The sequence below is a fragment of the Procambarus clarkii genome, chromosome 67 (genome assembly GCF_040958095.1).
Source record: "Procambarus clarkii isolate CNS0578487 chromosome 67, FALCON_Pclarkii_2.0, whole genome shotgun sequence".
Classification (NCBI taxonomy): domain Eukaryota; kingdom Metazoa; phylum Arthropoda; class Malacostraca; order Decapoda; family Cambaridae; genus Procambarus; species Procambarus clarkii.
In genome coordinates this window covers 17,239,590-17,260,240 of record NC_091216.1, presented here as the reverse complement: position 1 = coordinate 17,260,240, position 20,651 = coordinate 17,239,590, and the positions used below count along the sequence as shown (strand labels likewise).

Sequence of the window (20,651 nt, the reverse complement as noted above, 5' to 3'; positions counted from 1 at the left end):
TGTATCACCAGTAGCTGGCAACCTTGTGTATCACCAGTAGCTGGCAACGTTGTGTATCACTAGTAGCTGGCAACCTTGTGTATCACCAGTAGCTGGCAACGTTGTGGTATAACCAGTAGCTGGCAACGTTGTGGTATCACTAGTAGCTGGCAACCTTGTGTATCACCAGTAGCTGGCAACGTTGTGGTATCACTAGTAGCTGGCAACCTTGTGTATCACCAGTAGCTGGCAACCTTGTGTATCACCAGTAGCTGGCATCGTTGTGTATCACCAGTAGCTGGCAACCTTGTGTATCACCAGTAGCTGGCAACGTTGTGTATCACCAGTAGCTGGCATCGTTGTGTAATCACCAGTAGCTGGCAACCTTGTGTATCACCAGTAGCTGGCAACCTTGTGTATCACCAGTAGCTGGCATCGTTGTGTATCACCAGTAGCTGGCAACCTTGTGTATCACCAGTAGCTGGCAACGTTGTGGTATCACTAGTAGCTGGCAACTCTACGACATCGCTAGCGTAACTTCCTCACTGGACGAGGTTGTGTGAGTTGTTCTACTCCCCGAGCCCGGCCCGGGAGCTAGGCTGGACTTGTGACAGCTTAATCCAACAGGCTGTTGCTGGGAGTTATAAATTAACTTCTTTATAAATGACTTTTTCATATATAAAAAGTAGTAAATTAGATAATATTAATGTCAGTTCAGGATTATACAAATTAGATTAATTTTATCATTGGTAGGATTTGGTATAAAAATAGTGTATGATTGAAGGAATACCCAGTTAATATTCGCTTAATATTCTCACCTCTACCGATGCTTAACCGTTTTGTTCCTTATCTAGTCAGGTGTAGTTGGGTATATTTTCCTACTGAATACTTACACATAACTGAATCACGTGTGTTTTGGGGATTATTCTTTATATATCCGAAATCCTGATATTTCACGTATACACGTATCACAGGAAACCCAAAATGGAGTAAAGACCATAACTCCTAACCAAAATATAGACTTAATAATATACTATAAAACACAGAAGACTACCGACCTCCTCATTAAAAACAGCCCGAAGCCGACGGAGAATCCTTTTACAGCAGTTAAACCTGGTATATATGTATACCTGCCCCCCCCCACGAAGGATGTACACCTGCCCCCCCCACGAAGGATGTACACCTGCCCCCCCCCAACGAAGGATGTACACCTGCCCCCCCCACAAAGGATGTACACCTGCCCCCCCCACAAAGGATGTACACCTGCCCCCCCCCCCCACAAAGGATGTACACCTGCTCCCCCTACGAAGGATGTACACCTGCCCCCCCCCCTACGAAGGATGTACACCTGCCCCCCCCCTACGAAGGATGTACACCTGCTCCCCTACGAAGGATGTACATCTGCCCCCCCCCCCACGAAGGATGTACACCTGCCCCCACCCCTACGAAGGATGTACACCTGCCCCCCCCCCCCCACGAATGATGTACACCTGCCACCCACGAAGGATGTGACCTTCAATCAAAGTACATAGGTATGACGTCGACCAAGCTAACAAGGCGTTTGACCTGTCATCTTCAATCAGGTGCCCCCAAATATCACATGAGACAAGCCCATGACATCACCCTAACAAGCCCATGACATCACCCTAACAAGATCATAACATCACCCTAACAAGCCCATAACATCACCCTAACAAGCCCATGACATCACCCTAACAAGCCCATAACATCACCCTAACAAGCCCATGACATCACCCTAACAAGCCCATGACATCACCCTAACAAGCCCATAACATCACCCTAACAAGCCCATAACATCACCCTAACAAGCCCATGACATCACCCTAACAAGCCCATGACATCACCCTAACAAGCCCATAACATCACCCTAACAAGCCCATGACATCACCCTAACAAGCCCATAACATCACCCTAACAAGCCCATAACATCACCCTAACAAGCCCATAACATCACCCTAACAAGCCCATGACATCACCCTAACAAGCCCATAACATCACCCTAACAAGCCCATAACATCACCCTAACAAGCCCATGACATCACCCTAACAAGCCCATGACATCACCCTAACAAGCCCATAACATCACCCTAACAAGCCCATGACATCACCCTAACAAGCCCATAACATCACCCTAACAAGCCCATAACATCACCCTAACAAGCCCATAACATCACCCTAACAAGCCCATGACATCACCCTAACAAGCCCATAACATCACCCTAACAAGCCCATAACATCACCCTAACAAGCCCATAACATCACCCTAACAAGCCCATGACATCACCCTAACAAGCCCATGACATCACCCTAACAAGCCCATAACATCACCCTAACAAGCCCATAACATCACCCTAACAAGCCCATGACATCACCCTAACAAGCCCATGACATCACCCTAACAAGAGAAATGTTGAATAAAAACACTTGTATAATAGACAAAACCCAAGATGTAAGAAGATTACAAATTCTTGAAGCAATTCACATACCAATAGAACAACCCGCCATAAATACCCTAATTACGGAACTATTCACTCTACCCACCATGAGAGTATGAACAAGACCGGAACGTGAAGATGCCGACATACAAGACACTGCCCAACATGCTACGCCCACTACACCTGATTAATCTTATGTATGTGCTTCCTCCCTGTTTATGTCTCCTGTCCTTCCCTCATTTATGCCCCAATTCTCCCTTTACGATGTACTCCTCACCTTTTTGTTTCATACAACTGACCTCCTTATTGGTACAAGTCCAATACGCCTAACACTGTCCCATCACTTTAGAATGAACCATATAGGTTCGAAATGTTGTGTAAATTTATAGTAAAAGTGTAGCATATTCTAGAGTTATTCTTCACCTCGAACAAAGATGACATTTGGAGAAATCCTCTTCCAGTTAAACCAAGATGCAAGAGCACTGGTCAGAGGGATACAAGCCTTGAAGAAAAAAATAATCAGTACCGAATATAAAGTCATATTCAATGAAACATTATATATATATATATAATATATATATATATATATATATATATATATATATATATATATATATATATATATATATATATATATATATATGAATGAATATGTGTAAATCACGAAAATTAACACGTGATGAGAATGTGAGAGTGTCAGACCACGAAGGAAGGATTGAGTACTTTCGTATTTAATAATTCGTATTCATCCTTCTGAAGATGTGTATTACTATATGCGAAAGTATTTAAGGAAATTATATTATTAATTTATTTTATTACATTGTGTTACAGTTTACAGAACACACACACATATAACGATCACTGTTCAAAGACCTCATTCTGGGGTGGGGCGCGTGCCCAAGATACAGCATGCATTTCCTCTCTGGATCACGACATTGATGCGCTGGAACTGGGAACTGGCCGCTCTTGAGTCTTTAGTTTTCCCAATGAGTTCCTCGCCTCCCTCCTTTAGGAACTTCAGTGCACATTTACCCCAGGCGCCCAGGGTCTCAGAGCCTATCGGCACGAACCTGTAACAGGTTTCTGTACTTGTTGGTTTTCTGGGTCTCCCTGAAGGTGGCTGCCCTACCTCCCTCAGCTGTGCTGTAAGGTAGAAAGGTATCAGCCAATGTGGATGCACACGTGTAGTCCCACACGACCTGTTTACCTTCCCTCCACGGCTGCAGGGTGACTCCATCTGGCCGTTTTTGGCTGTTGTCAGGCCTGCACAACTGAGGTTCCCTTTGTGCTGGACACCCAGCTGAAGCCAAACTTCTCTTGATGATGTCATTGACTGCTTCATGTCTGGCAATCTTTCCCTGTGTCTTACGACAGATGAGACCATGGCTGCCGTATTGGTCTGCCCGTGCATGGCCGCAAATACACCGGTGCTCGGTGGAGATAGGGGCGGCAAGGCGCAGAGCAACACCAATACTTAGGGTCCGATGGTCCAGGCGGGTGCCCAAGGCGGAATTAGGGACTGCCAACAGGAAGTCCCCGGCATGGGGCGCTTGCACAGCTAGAAGACGCGCTTTGTCCTTCCTGGAAGCTGCCTCCAGCAATGATGTGGCGATGTTCTCCACTATGGGGCTATCCCATTTGGACTGTTTGCAGTTGTTTGGTAAAGTCGGTCGAGGGTGAGAGTTGGCAAGAGTGTCCCACTGATCGGCTCCGTCCACGAATTTGGGATCATTAATCCCAACGGAGTCTCTTAGGCATTCTGGTAGTATTTCCTTAACTAATTCACCTGTAGCACTGGTCGAGGATAAGAAAGCCGGCAATGCTAACTGTGTGGCCTTGCGAATACCTATCCCCCCGAGTCTAACTGGGAGCGTTGCTTGGTCCCACTGGTCATCTTGCAGGGAGAGGTTTAACACTTTCATGGTTATTGACCTTAGGAGTGAGTCGTATTCTGTTAATTTTGGGCTGTCGAAGGAGGGAGCACACCTGAGGAAATAGGTCAGTCTGGGCAAAGCCAGGCACCTTGTGAGAAGGTACAAAGCATCGTGGGCGTCCAAAGCCCCTATTCTTCCCTACATCCTCCTCAAGTCGTTCAGCTTTTCTTCAAGGACTACCTCAATGGCGCTCGAGCCGAGAGGTGTCCCTAGCAGCACACTGTTGGTGGGAGCGATCACTGGGGCTCCTGGCAATATAATTCGTACTGCATCTATGGTTGATTGACTGGATGAGATGATTTCACACTTTAATGGGTTTAGGGTGAGTCCTAACTCCTCTCCCATAGATTTCATCAGCTGTAGATGTCCTAGCAGGGACTCCTGTGTCCCTGCCAGGGTGCCATCGTCCAGGAACCAGATGTTGAGTTCGTTGGACAACCTGCTTGTGACCTCTTTAGCTGCCATGCAAAAAAGGAAAGGGGCAAGTGGGTCTCCCTGCTGGACACCTGTGGAAACAACTTCATGTTCCCCAAACAGCAGCGTCGATTCCCTACTGTACCCTGCTGAGACGAAGGGGAGTAGAGAAGGAAAGCGTGTTCGAACTGCTTCCAGTACCACATCCCTTTTTACCTGGTTGAAAGCATTTTTAAAGTCTAATTTAATTAATGCCTTATTTTCTGGGAGGTGCTTGATATAGGCTCGTGCTGCATGAGCTGCTGCTTCACAGCCATGGGGGACACCAAAACCTAGTTGATGGGGTCGAAGCATCGTCGCAGCGTCTATACTAATGTTTCTGACAGCTGCCCTAGCAACAAGGCGCTGAAGTGTGTTACCCTCGGCAATGGGTCTGACTCCACCATCCTTTTTCTTAAGGGCACAAAGGGATGCTCCGAAGAAGGGTTTAATTGTATCTGGGATCAGCCCAGAGAGACAGTCGTTGACAAACTTCGTGACCTCTGACAGCAGTGTCTCGGCAACTTCGCCGAGAACTGGGTTCGCCATCTCCTTGAGGTGCTGAGGTCTTACTCCAGTGTATCCCCCTGCTGAGCCTGGCGGAAATGACATGATGGCTTTGAATACCTCTGACGCTTGGAGGAATAGAGGTCCCATGTCTGGGACATTTGTGTCCCCAGCAGTGAGTTCCCCTGGTACTCTGGGAAGGTGCTCTACTCTAGATGTACTCTCACTACACTCTAGGAGGGTGTGTGTGTGTGTCTGTGTGTGTGTGTGTGTGTGTATTATATATATATATATATATATATATATATATATATATATATATATATATATATATATATATATATATATATATATTGTGTATGTACAAGTGAAGACAAACATACCCAAGTTATACACACTTGTTTCGTGTAAATATAGACAAATAAGTTGGCGCCAGCAAGGAAAACTAAGAATAGCTGAGAGCCCTGACACAGTCAAGGACCCTCCACCTGTGATACTCCTGCCACCACCCACCGCCACCCACTACCACCCACCACCACCCACTACCTCCCTCGCCACCCACCATCACCACCCTCGCTACCCACTACCACCCTCGCCTCTCACCACCACCCACTACCTCCCCCACCACCCACCACTACCACCCACCACCACCACCACCCACTACCTCCCCAGCCACCCACCACCACCCACTACCACCCACTATCTCCCCCACCACCACCTCCCCCCTACCACCCACCACCACCACCACCACAATACAGTGTTGATGCCTTATACTGTAAACAGTGTTGGGTTACAACGTATCCAGCTTGTCCTCTCGACTCTCACAACGGTCATAAAATGGTGTACTAAAAACGCCCAAACCTACCCTGGCGATCACGTAAAGAAAACGAGAATGTTATATATCGGCTGTGATTGATAGTACGCCTTTACTTGTCCGGTGGGGAGTCTGACCTCACAACGAGGTAAATATTTCGAGAGGCCAAGCTGACTACAGTACTGTAGGATGTGACTACAGTACTGTAGGATATTACTACAGCAGGCCTTGAGGTGACGTAGGGGAAGAATGATGGAGTGCACAGGGAAAAAGGGCTGAAGAGCTGCCTTTCTTCCCTTATCAGTATGACCTTTTTCCCCATTTGAAGTACACAGACAACACACACACACTAACCCTTTTGATCCCTTATCTCAAAGTGCTGTTCATTCAAAACAGAAATTTTCTCAAATATAAATGAATGTTGCTATATATTCGCGTATTGTGCACATTTAGGCACTGGTTAGGTTAGGTGTTTAGGTTCTGTTGGCGATTATTTGTATTTGTAGTACGTGGGTGAAGCATTTACAGCGTTGTGGTTCGAACAAAAGTCGTCAGTGAAGCACTTGTTCTGAAAGTGTTCGGACGAAATCAGTTGTGAGTCGTGTGTAAACAGTTTCCCATTCATAAACAGCTGGGGGGGGGGGTTTGGCGGGTGGATGGAATCACTTTCGGGTCTTTGTTTGGAGGACGGGCTGTGCACACTGATGACGTCAGAACATTTCTCGAACACGTGGGTGAAACATTAAAAGAGTTGTGATTCGAAAAGAGGACATCAGCAAAGCTGACTTAGAGAATGTATTTTGTTTGTTAACGAAAAGTAGCCACCAACGTCGTCCATAATTTAAAAAGTAGATATTGTAGGAGAAATTTAGATTTGAGGTCATTGTATTAGATGGCAGGAAAGGCGGTGTCCATGCAGCCCGCACTCCTAAGGTTTCCCAGCGTCAAGTAAACGGTCAATGAAAAGTGCCCTCTCCTAACCTACCAGAGGACCCAAAACAGAAAACGGGACAGTACGTCACTTGCGACAGCCGCTTCCATTTTCTAGCACAACAATTACTGACCTTATGTAACGCATATGAGCAAAAAGCGACGTTCTTTGTAAGAGGACAGGCTGGTCCATGAGCTGCAGCTCGACGCTGCAAGCACAGACAGGTGAGCACACTGAGAGCTCCTTTAATTACAAGAGTTAATCTAATCTCCTCCTCGATCACTGGGATTATTTGTCAATTAACATAACTGCATTTCAATGATGTTATTGATCTCAATAATTACGGCACTTACCCGAGTCTCAGTTTAACAGTCAACCACCATCCCCCGTTTTCTAACATCACAATCGCTCACAATCACACGCACCATTAGAGTGAATCAAAACTTTTAGTGACGGCTCGGCTTGGGAAAGGTTGCAGATTGCCGGCTGAGACAGCGTGAGTGCTGTCACGCTGTCTCATTAGTGTCCAACCGTTACCAGTGCAGGCTCCCCCCCCCCCCAGTCACTTAGTGCGTGGAGTGCTTGTGTCGGGAAGGAGTGGGAAGATAACATGACCAGATAAGGCACAGATGATAACCCAAGTAACTGATGAGGGAGATATGACATCCCGGGAGTATTTACAAATGACACGAGGCAGGAGGGAATGATGATAAAGAGAGGAGAAAGGAGAGGCAGGCAGGGAGGAGCAACACTATATGGGGACACGTGAAGGCCAGTATGGTGCACCATTGATCACCAATGGTGCACCATGCTGGCTATCCTATCGACTGGAGGATGGTCCAGGACGGACCGAAACGCCGTCGTCGTCCCTTCACCTTCTAGTGTGTGGTCTGGTCATCATTGATCACCAACTCTGCAATGACAATCACGACACACACACAACCAGGGTACCGTGAGAACCTTCTCCACACCAAACACTCCAGAAACTCCACATCCTCCTATTCCAGCAGCAACAATTCATTCAAATCACCTTGTCATCACCCGCCAGCCCCCCTCATCATCCCCCCCCCCCCCGCACACATCTACACCAGTGCCTACCCTCCACCTCCCTACCCCCACACACCATTTCCTCCTCCCCCCCCTATTCCTCCAACACTGTCTATGCCCACTACACGTGGGCATGCCCACTACACGTGGGCATGCCCCGCCCCAAAGCACTGGCCTGCGCACCGCCCTTCAGACCACTGAACACGATTTGACACACCAATGCTGATGGACTATCAAATAAAGGAACAGTGAACGGCCGGGAGACATAAATCCTGATATGACAGCAAATATGGATGCTTACTTAACTGGTATCATCACCAATGTTCCTAAAGAAATATGAGGGAATACAAAGCGAAATAAACTGGATTATTTCTAGAGATTTCTTAAGAGGAGCAGCACCTTCACCTCGGCTCAGTTGACTGAGAAAACACGAGGAGCAGAAGATAGATGGAGAACTAGAGACATAAATGAATCACAAAGATGCGAAGAAACTTTCCTGCGTGTTTAGAGTGGTAAACAGGTGGAATATGTTAGACGAACAAATGCTGGGATCTGTCTCATTACATAATTCTAATTCAAAATATAATAAGAAAAACGTGAAAAAATGTATTTATATATATATATATATATATATATATATATATATATATATATATATATATATATATATATATATATATATATATATATGCAAAAAAAACACATTTGAAAAATAGAGAATGCTTAACGCGTTTTCGGCTAATTCGCCTTCATCAGAGCAAAGTAGATTGAAACTTCATTCTACTTTGCTCTGATGAAGGCGAATTAGCCGAAAACGCGTTAAGCATTCTCTATTTTTCAAATGTGTTTTTTTTTTGTTGCATACTTGGATCAGTGTTTTGTGATCATATATATATATATATATATATATATATATATATATATATATATATATATATATATATATATATATATATATATATATGATCACAAAACACCGACATACATTAATTTATATATTAAATTAAAAATGTTGAGAGGCGAGACTTGGAACCAAGTTCGATCCCGCAAGAACAACAAGGTAAGTACATGTCTAAAACACGGGAGAAAAAGTAAAGTACCGAGGGCGACCCGAGTAGAAGGGGATGGGGGGCCAGGGAGGGGTCCCAGAGCCCAAAACAATATATATCTTAATAATAAAGTTAGTTGCCGCCAATAAAGCTGCTGCCACAGGTAAACTCACCTTAGTCTTCCAAATTATTGGTCTCAACATCTTTATTGACACAAGTGAGACTCCAGGCAGGAGGTTAAGTAGTCAAATACACTCTTGGCCGCCGTCAACAAACACGCCCTCCAAACACTTGTCAATTGCCCCTAAAGCGCACACACACACACACACACACACACACCGACTTTCACACACACATTCGGGAGCCGGCGGCCGAGCGGACAGCACGCTGGACACGTGATCCTGTGGTCCCGGGTTCGATCTCGGGCGCCGGCGAGAAACGATGGGCAGAGTTTCTTTCACCCAATGCATCTGTTACCTAGCAGTAAATAGGTACTTGGAAGTTAGTCAGCTATCACGAGCTGCTTCCTGGGGTGTGTGTGTGTGTGGGGGGGGGGGGGATAGTAGTAGTAGAAACCGTTGATTGACAGTTGAGAGGCGGGTCGAAAGAGCAGAGCTCAACCCCCGCAAGCACAACTTGGTGAATACACACACACACACACACACACACACACACACACACACATGAGCCAGCATGTCAAGGAACCCACAAGAATGAGAGGCAATGATGAACCAGCTAGACTCGACTTAATATTCACCCTAAATGAGTCAGAAATAAGGGAAGTCAAAGTTGAAGCCCCCATAGGAATGAGTGACCACAGTGTACTGACCTTTGAGTACTTGGTGGAGGTAGGGATAACCTATCCAAGGATGGGAGTGGAGGGGAAAAGACTGAATTACCGAAGAGGAAAATATGACGAGATGAGGAACTTCCTAATGGGAATACCATGGGAAACAGAACTTAGAGACAAGAATGTGCAGGTCATGATGGATATTGTCACCCAAAAGTGCCAGGAAGCTGCAGACAGGTTTATCCCCGTCCAAAAGGAGAAAAACGAAAAACAACAGAAAAACCCATGGTTCAACCAGGAATGTAAGGTAGCGAAACAACTGAGTAAAAGAACATGGAGAAACTACAGAAATAACAGAACACCAGAGAGCAGGGAGAGGTACCAGAGGGCCAGAAATGAGTACATCAGAGTGAGGAGGGAAGCAGAGAGACAGTTTGAAAATGACATCGCGAGTAAAGCCAAGACCCAACCAAACCTGCTCCACAGCCATATCAGGAGGAAAACAGCAGTGAAGGAACAAGTGATGAAGCTGCGGAAAGGGGAGAACAGATACACAGAGAATGACAAGGAGGTGTGTGAAGAACTCAACAAGAGATTCCAGGAGGTCTTCACAATAGAACAAGGAGAAGCCCCTGCACTAAATGAGGAGGCGGCAACCTTGGAAACCTTGGAGGAATTTGACCTCACCAGTGATGAGGTCAAAAGGTGTCTGCTGGAGCTAGATGTGACAAAGGCTGTTGGGCCTGATAGAATCTCACCATGGATACTAAAGGAAGGTGCAGAAGCACTAAGTGTGCCACTCTCTATGGTGTATAACAGGTCACTGGAAACAGGAGACTTACCAGAAAGTTGGAAGACAGCTAACGTGGTCCCAATATACAAAAAGGGTGACAGGCAAGAGGCACTGAATTACAGGCCAGTTTCCTTAACTTGTATACCATGCAAGGTGCTGGAGAAGATCGTGAGGAAAAGGCTCGTAGAGCATCTGGAGGGAAATAACTTTGTAACGCACCACCAACATGGGTTCAGAGATGGTAAATCGTGCCTCACAGGGTTAATAGAATTTTATGACCAGGCAACGAAAATTAGGCAGGAAAGAGAAGGGTGGGCCGACTGCATTTTCCTGGAGTGTCAAAAAGCCTTTGACACAGTACCCCATAAAAGGCTGTTAAAAAAGTTGGAGCAACAGGCAGGAGTAAAAGGGAAGGTGCTCCAGTGGATAAGGGAGTACTTAAGCAACAGGAAACAGCGAGTAACGGTGAGGGGGGAGACATCAGAGTGGCGAGATGTCACCAGCGGAGTCCCACAGGGCTCAGTACTTGGACCCATCCTGTTTCTAATATATGTGAACGATCTTCCAGAGGGTATAGACTCATTCCTCTCGATGTTTGCTGATGATGCAAAAATTATGAGAAGAATCAAGACGGACGAAGATAGACAGAGACTACAGGATGACCTGGATAAACTGGAGGAATGGTCTAGAAAATGGCTGCTGAAGTTCAACTCTGGAAAGTGTAAGGTGATGAAATTAGGCGAAGGGAGCAGGAGGCTGAACACAAGGTATCATCTGGGAGGGGAAATCCTGCAAGAATCAAATAGAGAGAAGGATCTGGGGGTTGATATCACACCGAACCTGTCCCCAGAGGCCCACATCAAAAGAATATCATCAGCGGCATATGCTAGACTGGCCAACATAAGAACTGCCTTCAGAAACTTGTGTAAGGAATCTTTCAGAACCCTGTATACCACTTATGTAAGACCAATCCTGGAGTATGCAGCTCCAGCCTGGAGTCCATACCTAGTTAAACACAAGACAAAGTTAGAGAAGATTCAGCGGTATGCCACCAGGCTCGTCCCGGAACTGAGAGGATTGAGCTACGAGGAAAGGCTAAAGGAGCTGAACCTCACATCCCTGGAAAACAGAAGAGTAAGGGGAGACATGATAACCACCTACAAAATTCTCAGGGGAATTGACAGGGTGGACAAAGACAAACTCTTCAGCACGGGTGGGACACGAACAAGGGGACACAGGTGGAAACTTAGTACCCAGATGAGCCACAGAGACGTTAGAAAGAATTTTTTCAGTGTCAGAGTAGTTAATAAATGGAATGCACTAGGAAGTGATGTGGTGGAGGCTGACTCCATACACAGTTTCAAATGTAGGTATGATAGAGCCCAGTAGGCTCAGGAATCTGTACACCAGTTGATTGACAGTTGAGAGGCGGGACCAAAGAGCCAAAGCTCAACCCCCGCAAGCACAATTAGGTGAGTACAATTAGGTGAGTACACACACACACACACAGGAACGTATGTATTATGAACGTATCATGATAGGAACATATAAAATACTCAGAGGGATTGACAGAGTGGACATAGACGAAATGTTCACACGGAATAGTAACAGAACGAGGGGACATGGATGGAAGCTTGAGACTCAGATGAGTCACAGAGATGTTAGGAAGTTTTCTTTTAGCGTGAGAGTAGTGGGAAAATGGAATGCACTTCAGGAACAGGTTGTGGAAGCAAATACTATTCATAATTTTAAAACCAGGTATGATAGGGAAATGGGACAGGAGTCATTGCTGTAAACAACCGATGTTCGAAAGGCGGGATCCAAGAGTCAATGCTCGATCCTGCAGACACAAATAGGTGAGTACAAATACACACGCCCGCACACACACACAAGGCTGGGAGACTGGGAGTTTGACTGGGAGAACAAGAAACCGCACGGAGGAGAGGATACATGAAATTCTTCAAGAGTCAGAGAAAAAAAAAGACTTGGGGGTTGATATCACGCCAGACCTGTCTCCTGCAGCACATATCAAGCGGATAACATCAGCGGCATATGCCAGGCTAGCTAACATACGAACGGCATTCAGAAACTTGTGTAAAGAATCATTTAGAACTTTGTATACCACATATGTCAGGCCAATCCTGGAGTATGCAGCCCCAGCATGGAGTCCATATCTAGTCAAGCATAAGACTAAACTGGAAAAGGTTCAAAGGTTTGCCACCAGACTAGTACCCGAGCTGAGAGGTATGAGCTACGAGGAGAGACTACGGGAATTAAACCTCACTTCGCTGGAAGACAGAAGAGTTAGGGGGGACATGATCACCACATTCAAGATTCTCAAGGGAATTGATAGGGTAAATAAAGACAGTCTATTCACAACACAAGAGGCACACTCACTAGGGGACACAGGTGGAAACTGAGTGCCCAAATGAACCACAGAGATATTAGAAAGAACTTTTTTAGTGTCAGAGTGGTTGACAAATGGAATGCATTAGGCAGTGATGTGGTGGAGGCTGACTCCATACACAGTTTCAAGTGCAGATATGATAGAGCCCAATAGGCTCAGGAACCTGTACACATGTTGATTGACGGTTGAGAGGCGGGACCAAAGAGCTAAAGCTCAACCCCCGCAAGCACAACTAGGTGAGTACATGGAGAGCCAAACTAGTGGAGGTGGCGACAAGAAACTTTCTAAGCCAACATGTCAGGGAACCCACAAGGATGAGAGGAAACAATGAACCAGCGAGACTCGATCTAGTCTTCACTCTGAACGACTCCGACATAAGGGAAATTGACTTCAAGGCCCCAGTAGGAATGAGCGATCACAGTGTACAGACGTTTGAGTATCTGGTCGAAGAAGGGCTAAAGTACTCGAAAAAGGGAACTGAAAGCAAAAGGTTAGCATTCCGTAAGGGAAACTATGAGGAGATGAGAAAATTCCTAACGGATATAACATGGGAAACAGAGCTAAGGGAAAAGACGGCCCAAGACAAGATGGAATACATCACGCAGAAGTGCAAGGACGCAGCAGAAAAGTTTATCCCGTCCCAAAAGGTAAAAAATGAAATGCAGATGAGAAACCCATGGTTTAATCAGAGATGTTGGCCAGCTAAGCAACAAAGTAAAAGAGCATGGAGAAACTATAGAAATAACAGGACACTTGAGAGCAGAGAAGGTTACCAGAGAGCCAGGAATGAATACGTCAGGGTGAGAAGAGAGGTAGAGAGGCAATATGAAAACGACATAGCAAGCAAGGCAAAGACTCAACCTAAATTGCTGCACAGCCACATCAGGAGAAAGACAACAGGTAATGAAACCGAGGATAAGGGCAGACAGATTCACTACAAACGACAAAGAAGTGTGCGAGGAACTCAATATGAAATTCCAGGAAGTCTTCACATTAGAGCAAGGAGATGTTACAGAGATAAGAGAAGGAATAATTAACAAGGCACCACTAGAGGAATTTGAGATTACCAGTGGAGATGTAAGGAAGCTTTTGCTAGAGTTGCATGTGACAAAGGCTATAGGCCCGATGAAACATCACCATGGATACTAAAGGAAAGAGCAGAAGCACTGTGCCTGCCACTCTCCATAGTGCATAACAAATCACTGGTAACATGTGAACTGCCAGAAATTTGGAAGGCGGCAAACGTAGTCCCGATATACAAGAAAGAGGATTGACAGGAGGCACTGAACTACAGTGTCCCACTGGCCAGTGTCCCTAACTTGCATACCATGCAAGTTAATAGAGAAAATTGTGCGAAAAAAAGCTAGTCGAACATCTGGAGCGAAGGAACTTTGTGTCACAACACCAACATGGTTTCAGGGATGGCAAGTCATGTCTCACAGGATTAAATGAATTCTACGATCAGGCAACAAGAATCAGACAAGAAAGAGAGGGGTGGGCAGACTGCATATTTTTGGATTGCCAGAAAGCCTTTGACACAGTGCCACACCAGAGACTAGTGCGAAAGCCGGAGATGCAGGCTGGAGTGAAAAGGAAGGTACTTCACTGGATAAGGGAGTACCTAAGTAACAGAAGACAGCGAGTCACTGTGAGGGATGAGGTTTCAGATTGGCGAAACGTCACCAGTGGGGTCCCGCAGGGTTCAGTCCTTGGACCCATTCTGTTTCTTATATATGTAAATGATCTTCCAGAGGGTACAGACTCGTTCCTCTCATTGTTAGCTGATGATGCAAAAATTGTGAGGAGGATTAAAACGGAGGAAGACAACTACAAGATGACCTAGACAGACTGTATGAATGGTCCAACAAATGGCTACTAAAGTTCAACCCGAGTAAATGCAAAGTAATGAAACTAGGCAGTGGAAACAGAAGGCCAGACACAGGATACAGAATGGGAGATGAAGTCCTTCATGAAACGGAGAGAGAGAAAGATCTAGGAGTTGATATCACACCAAACCTGTCTCCTGAAGCCCACATAAAAAGAATAACATCGGCGGCATATGCGAGGTTGGCTAACATCAGAACAGCCTTCAGGAACCTGTGTAAGGAATTATTCAGAGCCTTGTATACCACATATGTAAGACCAATCCTGGAGTATGCGGCCCCAGCATGGAGCCCGTACCTTGTCAAGCACAAGACGAAGCTGGAAAAAGTTCGGAGATATGCCACTAGACTAGTCCCAGTACTAAGAGGCATGAGTTACGATGAAAGGCTGCGAGAAATGCACCTCACGACACTAGAAGACAGAAGAGTATGGGGAGACATGATCACTACCTACAAAATTCTCAGAAGAATTGACAGGGTAGATAAAGATACACTGTTTAACACTGGTGGTAGGTGAACAAGGGGACACAGGTGGAAACTGAGTACCCACATGAGCCACAGGGACGTTAGAAAGAACTTTTCAATGTCAGAGTAGTTAACAGGTGGAATGCATTAGGCAGTAATGTGGTGGAGGCTGACTCCATACACAGTTTCAAGTGTAGATATGATAGAGCCCAATAGGCTCAGGAACCTGTACACCAGTTGATTGACGGTTGAGAGGTGGGACCAAAGAGCCAGAGCTCAACCCCCGCAAGCACAACTAGGTGAGTTCAACTAGATGAGTACACATGTGGAACACACACATACACACACACCCGCACACAAAATAAATATGAACACATGTGGCACACACACGCACACATGTGGCACACACACACGCACACATGTGGCACACACACACACACACACACACACACACACACACCTACACACACATGTGGCACACACATGTGGCACACACACACACACACACACACACACACACCTACACACACATGTGGCACACACACACACACACACACACACACACACACACACACACACACCTACACACACATGTGGCACACACACACACACACACACACACACACACACACACACACACACACACACACACACACACACACACACACACACCTACACACACATGTGGCACACACACACACACACACACACACACACACACACACACACACACACACACACACACACCCACACACACACACACACACACACACACACACACACATGGGAATTTACTACGGGAATTAAACCTCACTTCGCTGGAAGACAGAAGAGTTAGGGGGGACATGATCACCACATTCAAGATTCTGAAGGGGATTGATAGGGTAGATAAAGACAGTCTATTTAACACAAGGGGCACACGTACTAGGGGACACAGGTGGAAACTGAGTGCCCAAATGAGCCACAGAGATATTAAAAAAGAACTTTTTTAGTGTCAGAGTGGTTGACAAATGGAATGCATTAGGAAGTGATGTGGTGGAGGCTGACTCCATACACAGTTTCAAGTGTAGATATGACAGAGCCCGATAGGCTCAGGAATCTGTACACCTGTTGATTGACGGTTGAGAGGCGGGACCAAAGAGCCAGAGCTCAACCCCCGCAAACACAACTAGGTGAGTACAACTAGGTGAGTACACACACACACACACACTCACACACACACACACACACACACACACACACACACACACACACACACACACACCCACACACACACACACACACACACACACACACACACACACACACACTCACACACACACACACACACACACACAACCTCTCTATCAGCAATCAGCTCCGGCGGAAAACTAGAGCGACCCCTTGACATATCTGGAACACATCAATCCCTGTCACATTAAGCACACACCTGACACACCACCACCACTCTACACACCTGACACACCACCACCACTCTACACACCTGACACACCACCACCACTCTACACACCTGACACACCACCACCACTCTACACACCTGACACACCACCACCACACTCTACACACCTGACACACCACCACCACACTCACCACACCTGACACACCACCACCACGCTCACCACACACCTGACACACCACCACACCTGACGCACCACCACCACACTCACCACACACCTGACACACCACCACACCTGACACCACCACCACACTCACCACACCTGACACACCACCACCATACTCACCACACCTGGCACACCACCACCACACCTGACACACCATCACTACACTCACCACACCTGACACACCACCACCACACTCACCACACCTGACACACCACCACCACACCTGACACACCACCACCACACTCACCACACCTGACACACCACCACCACACCTGACACACCACCACACCTGGAGATATGACGCCAAGGAGGGGGGGGGGGGGGAAATACAGCACCCTGATGCTGTATTCCCTATATGTATACATTATACATATATTCCCTGATGCTGTATACATTTACTGCGTCATCACTTCATGTGTAATGTACATATATATATATATATATATATATATATATATATATATATATATATATATATATATATATATATATATATATATATATATATATAATACATACTCAAAGACTTTAGTTACTCACAATTTAGAAACAGAGAATACTACATATTAGCTCAAAGTTTGTTGTTGCCCATGAACAAGGAACAATATTAATTTTTATTCCAAAGTGAAGAATGAAGATAAAAGGAAGCGACACTGGTCGGGGCGGGAGATAAGCCCACTAATGCCCCGACACCCTGGCGTTAGGCCTAGTATACACTTGCTCTATCTACAAGTGCCAGGACCCTGAGTGACAGGTGAGAGGCGGGACCAAAGAGCCAAAGCTCAACCCCCGCAAGCACAATTAGGTGAGTGCAACTCCAGCATTCTCTGTGTAACTCTATTTGTATCTACTTTGATCTGAGTAAATATTAAGATAATTATTAATGTTATACAAAGTTAATCTCTGCAAGTAGTTACTCCAAGTCCTGGACCTGGCACTTGTTCCCCCCGTGGTACCTGGCACTTGTTCCTCCCCCCGTGGTACCTGGCACTTGTTCCTCCCCCCGTGGTACCTGGCACTTGTTCCTCCCCCCGTGGTACCTGGCACTTGTTCCTCCCCCCGTGGTACCTGGCACTTGTTCCTCCCCCCGTGGTACCTGGCACTTGTTCCTCCCCCCGTGGTACCTGGCACTTGTTCCCCCGTGGTACCTGGCACTTGTTCCTCCCCGTGGTACCTGGCACTTGTTCCTCCCCCCCGTGGTACCTGGCACTTGTTCCTCCCCCCGTGGTACCTGGCACTTGTTCCCCCGTGGTACCTGGCACTTGTTCCTCCCCGTGGTACCTGGCACTTGTTCCTCCCCGTGGTACCTGGCACTTGTTCCTCCCCCCCGTGGTACCTGGCACTTGTTCCTCCCCCCGTGGTACCTGGCACTTGTTCCTCCCCGTGGTACCTGGCACTTGTTCCTCCCCGTGGTACCTGGCACTTGTTCCTCCCCCCCGTGGTACCTGGCACTTGTTCCTCCCCCCCGTGGTACCTGGCACTTGTTCCTCCCCCCCGTGGTACCTGGCACTTGTTCCTCCCCCCGTGGTACCTGGCACTTGTTCCTCCCCGTGGTACCTGGCACTTGTTCCTCCCCCCCGTGGTACCTGGCACTTGTTCCTCCCCCCCGTGGTACCTGGCACTTGTTCCTCCCCCCCGTGGTACCTGGCACTTGTTCCTCCCCCCGTGGTACCTGGCACTTGTTCCTCCCCGTGGTACCTGGCACTTGTTCCTCCCCCCCGTGGTACCTGGCACTTGTTCCTCCCCCCCGTGGTACCTGGCACTTGTTCCTCCCCCCCGTGGTACCTGGCACTTGTTCCTCCCCCCCGTGGTACCTGGCACTTGTTCCTCCCCCCGTGGTACCTGGCACTTGTTCCTCCCCCCGTGGTACCTGGCACTTGTTCCTCCCGTGGTACCTGGCACTTGTTCCTCCCCCCGTGGTACCTGGCACTTGTTCCTCCCGTGGTACCTGGCACTTGTTCCTCCCCCCGTGGTACCTGGCACTTGTTCCTCCCCCCGTGGTACCTGGCACTTGTTCCTCCCCCCGTGGTACCTGGCACTTGTTCCTCCCCCCGTGGTACCTGGCACTTGTTCCTCCCCCCGTGGTACCTGGCACTTGTTCCTCCCCCCGTGGTACCTGGCACTTGTTCCTCCCCCCCGTGGTACCTGGCACTTGTTCCTCCCCCCCGTGGTACCTGGCACTTGTTCCTCCCCGTGGTACCTGGCACTTGTTCCTCCCCCCCCGTGGTACCTGGCACTTGTTCCTCCCGTGGTACCTGGCACTTGTTCCTCCCCCCCCGTGGTACCTGGCACTTGTTCCCCCCGTGGTACCTGGCACTTGTTCCTCCCCCCCGTGGTACCTGGCACTTGTTCCTCCCCCCCGTGGTACCTGGCACTTGTTCCTCCCCCCCGTGGTACCTGGCACTTGTTCCTCCTGTGGTACCTGGCACTTGTTCCTCCCCCCCCGTGGTACCTGGCACTTGTTCCTCCCCCCCGTGGTACCTGGCACTTGTTCCTCCTGTGGTACCTGGCACTTGTTCCTCCCCCCCGTGGTACCTGGCACTTGTTCCTCCCCCCCGTGGTACCTGGCACTTGTTCCTCCCCCCCGTGGTACCTGGCACTTGTTCCTCCCCCCGTGGTACCTGGCACTTGTTCCTCCCCCCGTGGTACCTGGCACTTGTTCCTCCCCCCCCGTGGTACCTGGCACTTGTTCCTCCCCCCCCGTGGTACCTGGCACTTGTTCCTCCCCCCCGTGGTACCTGGCACTTGTTCCTCCCCCCCGTGGTACCTGGCACTTGTTCCTCCCCCCCCGTGGTACCTGGCACTTGTTCCCCCGTGGTACCTGGCACTTGTTCCTCCCCCCGTGGTACCTGGCACTTGTTCCTCCCGTGGTACCTGGCACTTGTTCCTCCCCCCCGTGGTACCTGGCACTTGTTTCTCCCCGTGGTACCTGGCACTTGTTCCTCCTGTGGTACCTGGCACTTGTTCCTCCCCCCCGTGGTACCTGGCACTTGTTCCTCCCCCCCGTGGTACCTGGCACTTGTTCCTCCCCGTGGTACCTGGCACTTGTTCCCCCCGTGGTACCTGGCACTTGTTCCTCCCGTGGTACCTGGCACTTGTTCCTCCTGTGGAACCTGGCACTTGTTCCTCCTGTGGTACCTGGCACTTGTTCCCCCCGTGGTACCTGGCACTTGTTCCTCCTGTGGTACCTGGCACTTGTTCCCCCCGTGGTACCTGGCACTTGTTCCTCCTGTGGTACCTGGCACTTGTTCCTCCTGTGGTACCTGGCACTTGTTCCCCCCGTGGTACCTGGCACTTGTTCCCCCCGTGGTACCTGGCACTTGTTCCTCCTGTGGTACCTGGCACTTGTTCCTCCTGTGGTACCTGGCACTTGTTCCCCCCGTGGTACCTGGCACTTGTTCCTCCCGTGGTACCTGGCACTTGTTCCCCCCGTGGTACCTGGCACTTGTTCCTCCCGTGGTACCTGGCACTTGTTCCTCCCCCCCGTGGTACCTGGCACTTGTTCCTCCCCCCCGTGGTAC

The 20,651-nt window shown here is 48.1% G+C and overlaps 2 protein-coding genes across 2 annotated transcripts in view; one reads left to right on the top strand and one right to left on the bottom strand.

The window, feature by feature from the left end:
- Window positions 1-7,609, bottom strand: part of LOC123767767 (uncharacterized) — a 672,233-nt gene extending 664,624 nt beyond the window's left edge. The window contains exon 1 of the mRNA XM_069310378.1: window positions 7,428-7,609. The gene's annotated coding sequence lies outside the window, so the exon portion shown is untranslated. The remainder of the gene's footprint in view (window positions 1-7,427) is intronic.
- The window catches only part of LOC123767553 (CD82 antigen), a 690,815-nt gene that overhangs the window by 511,066 nt on the left and 159,098 nt on the right, over window positions 1-20,651 (top strand). The window lies entirely within an intron of this gene.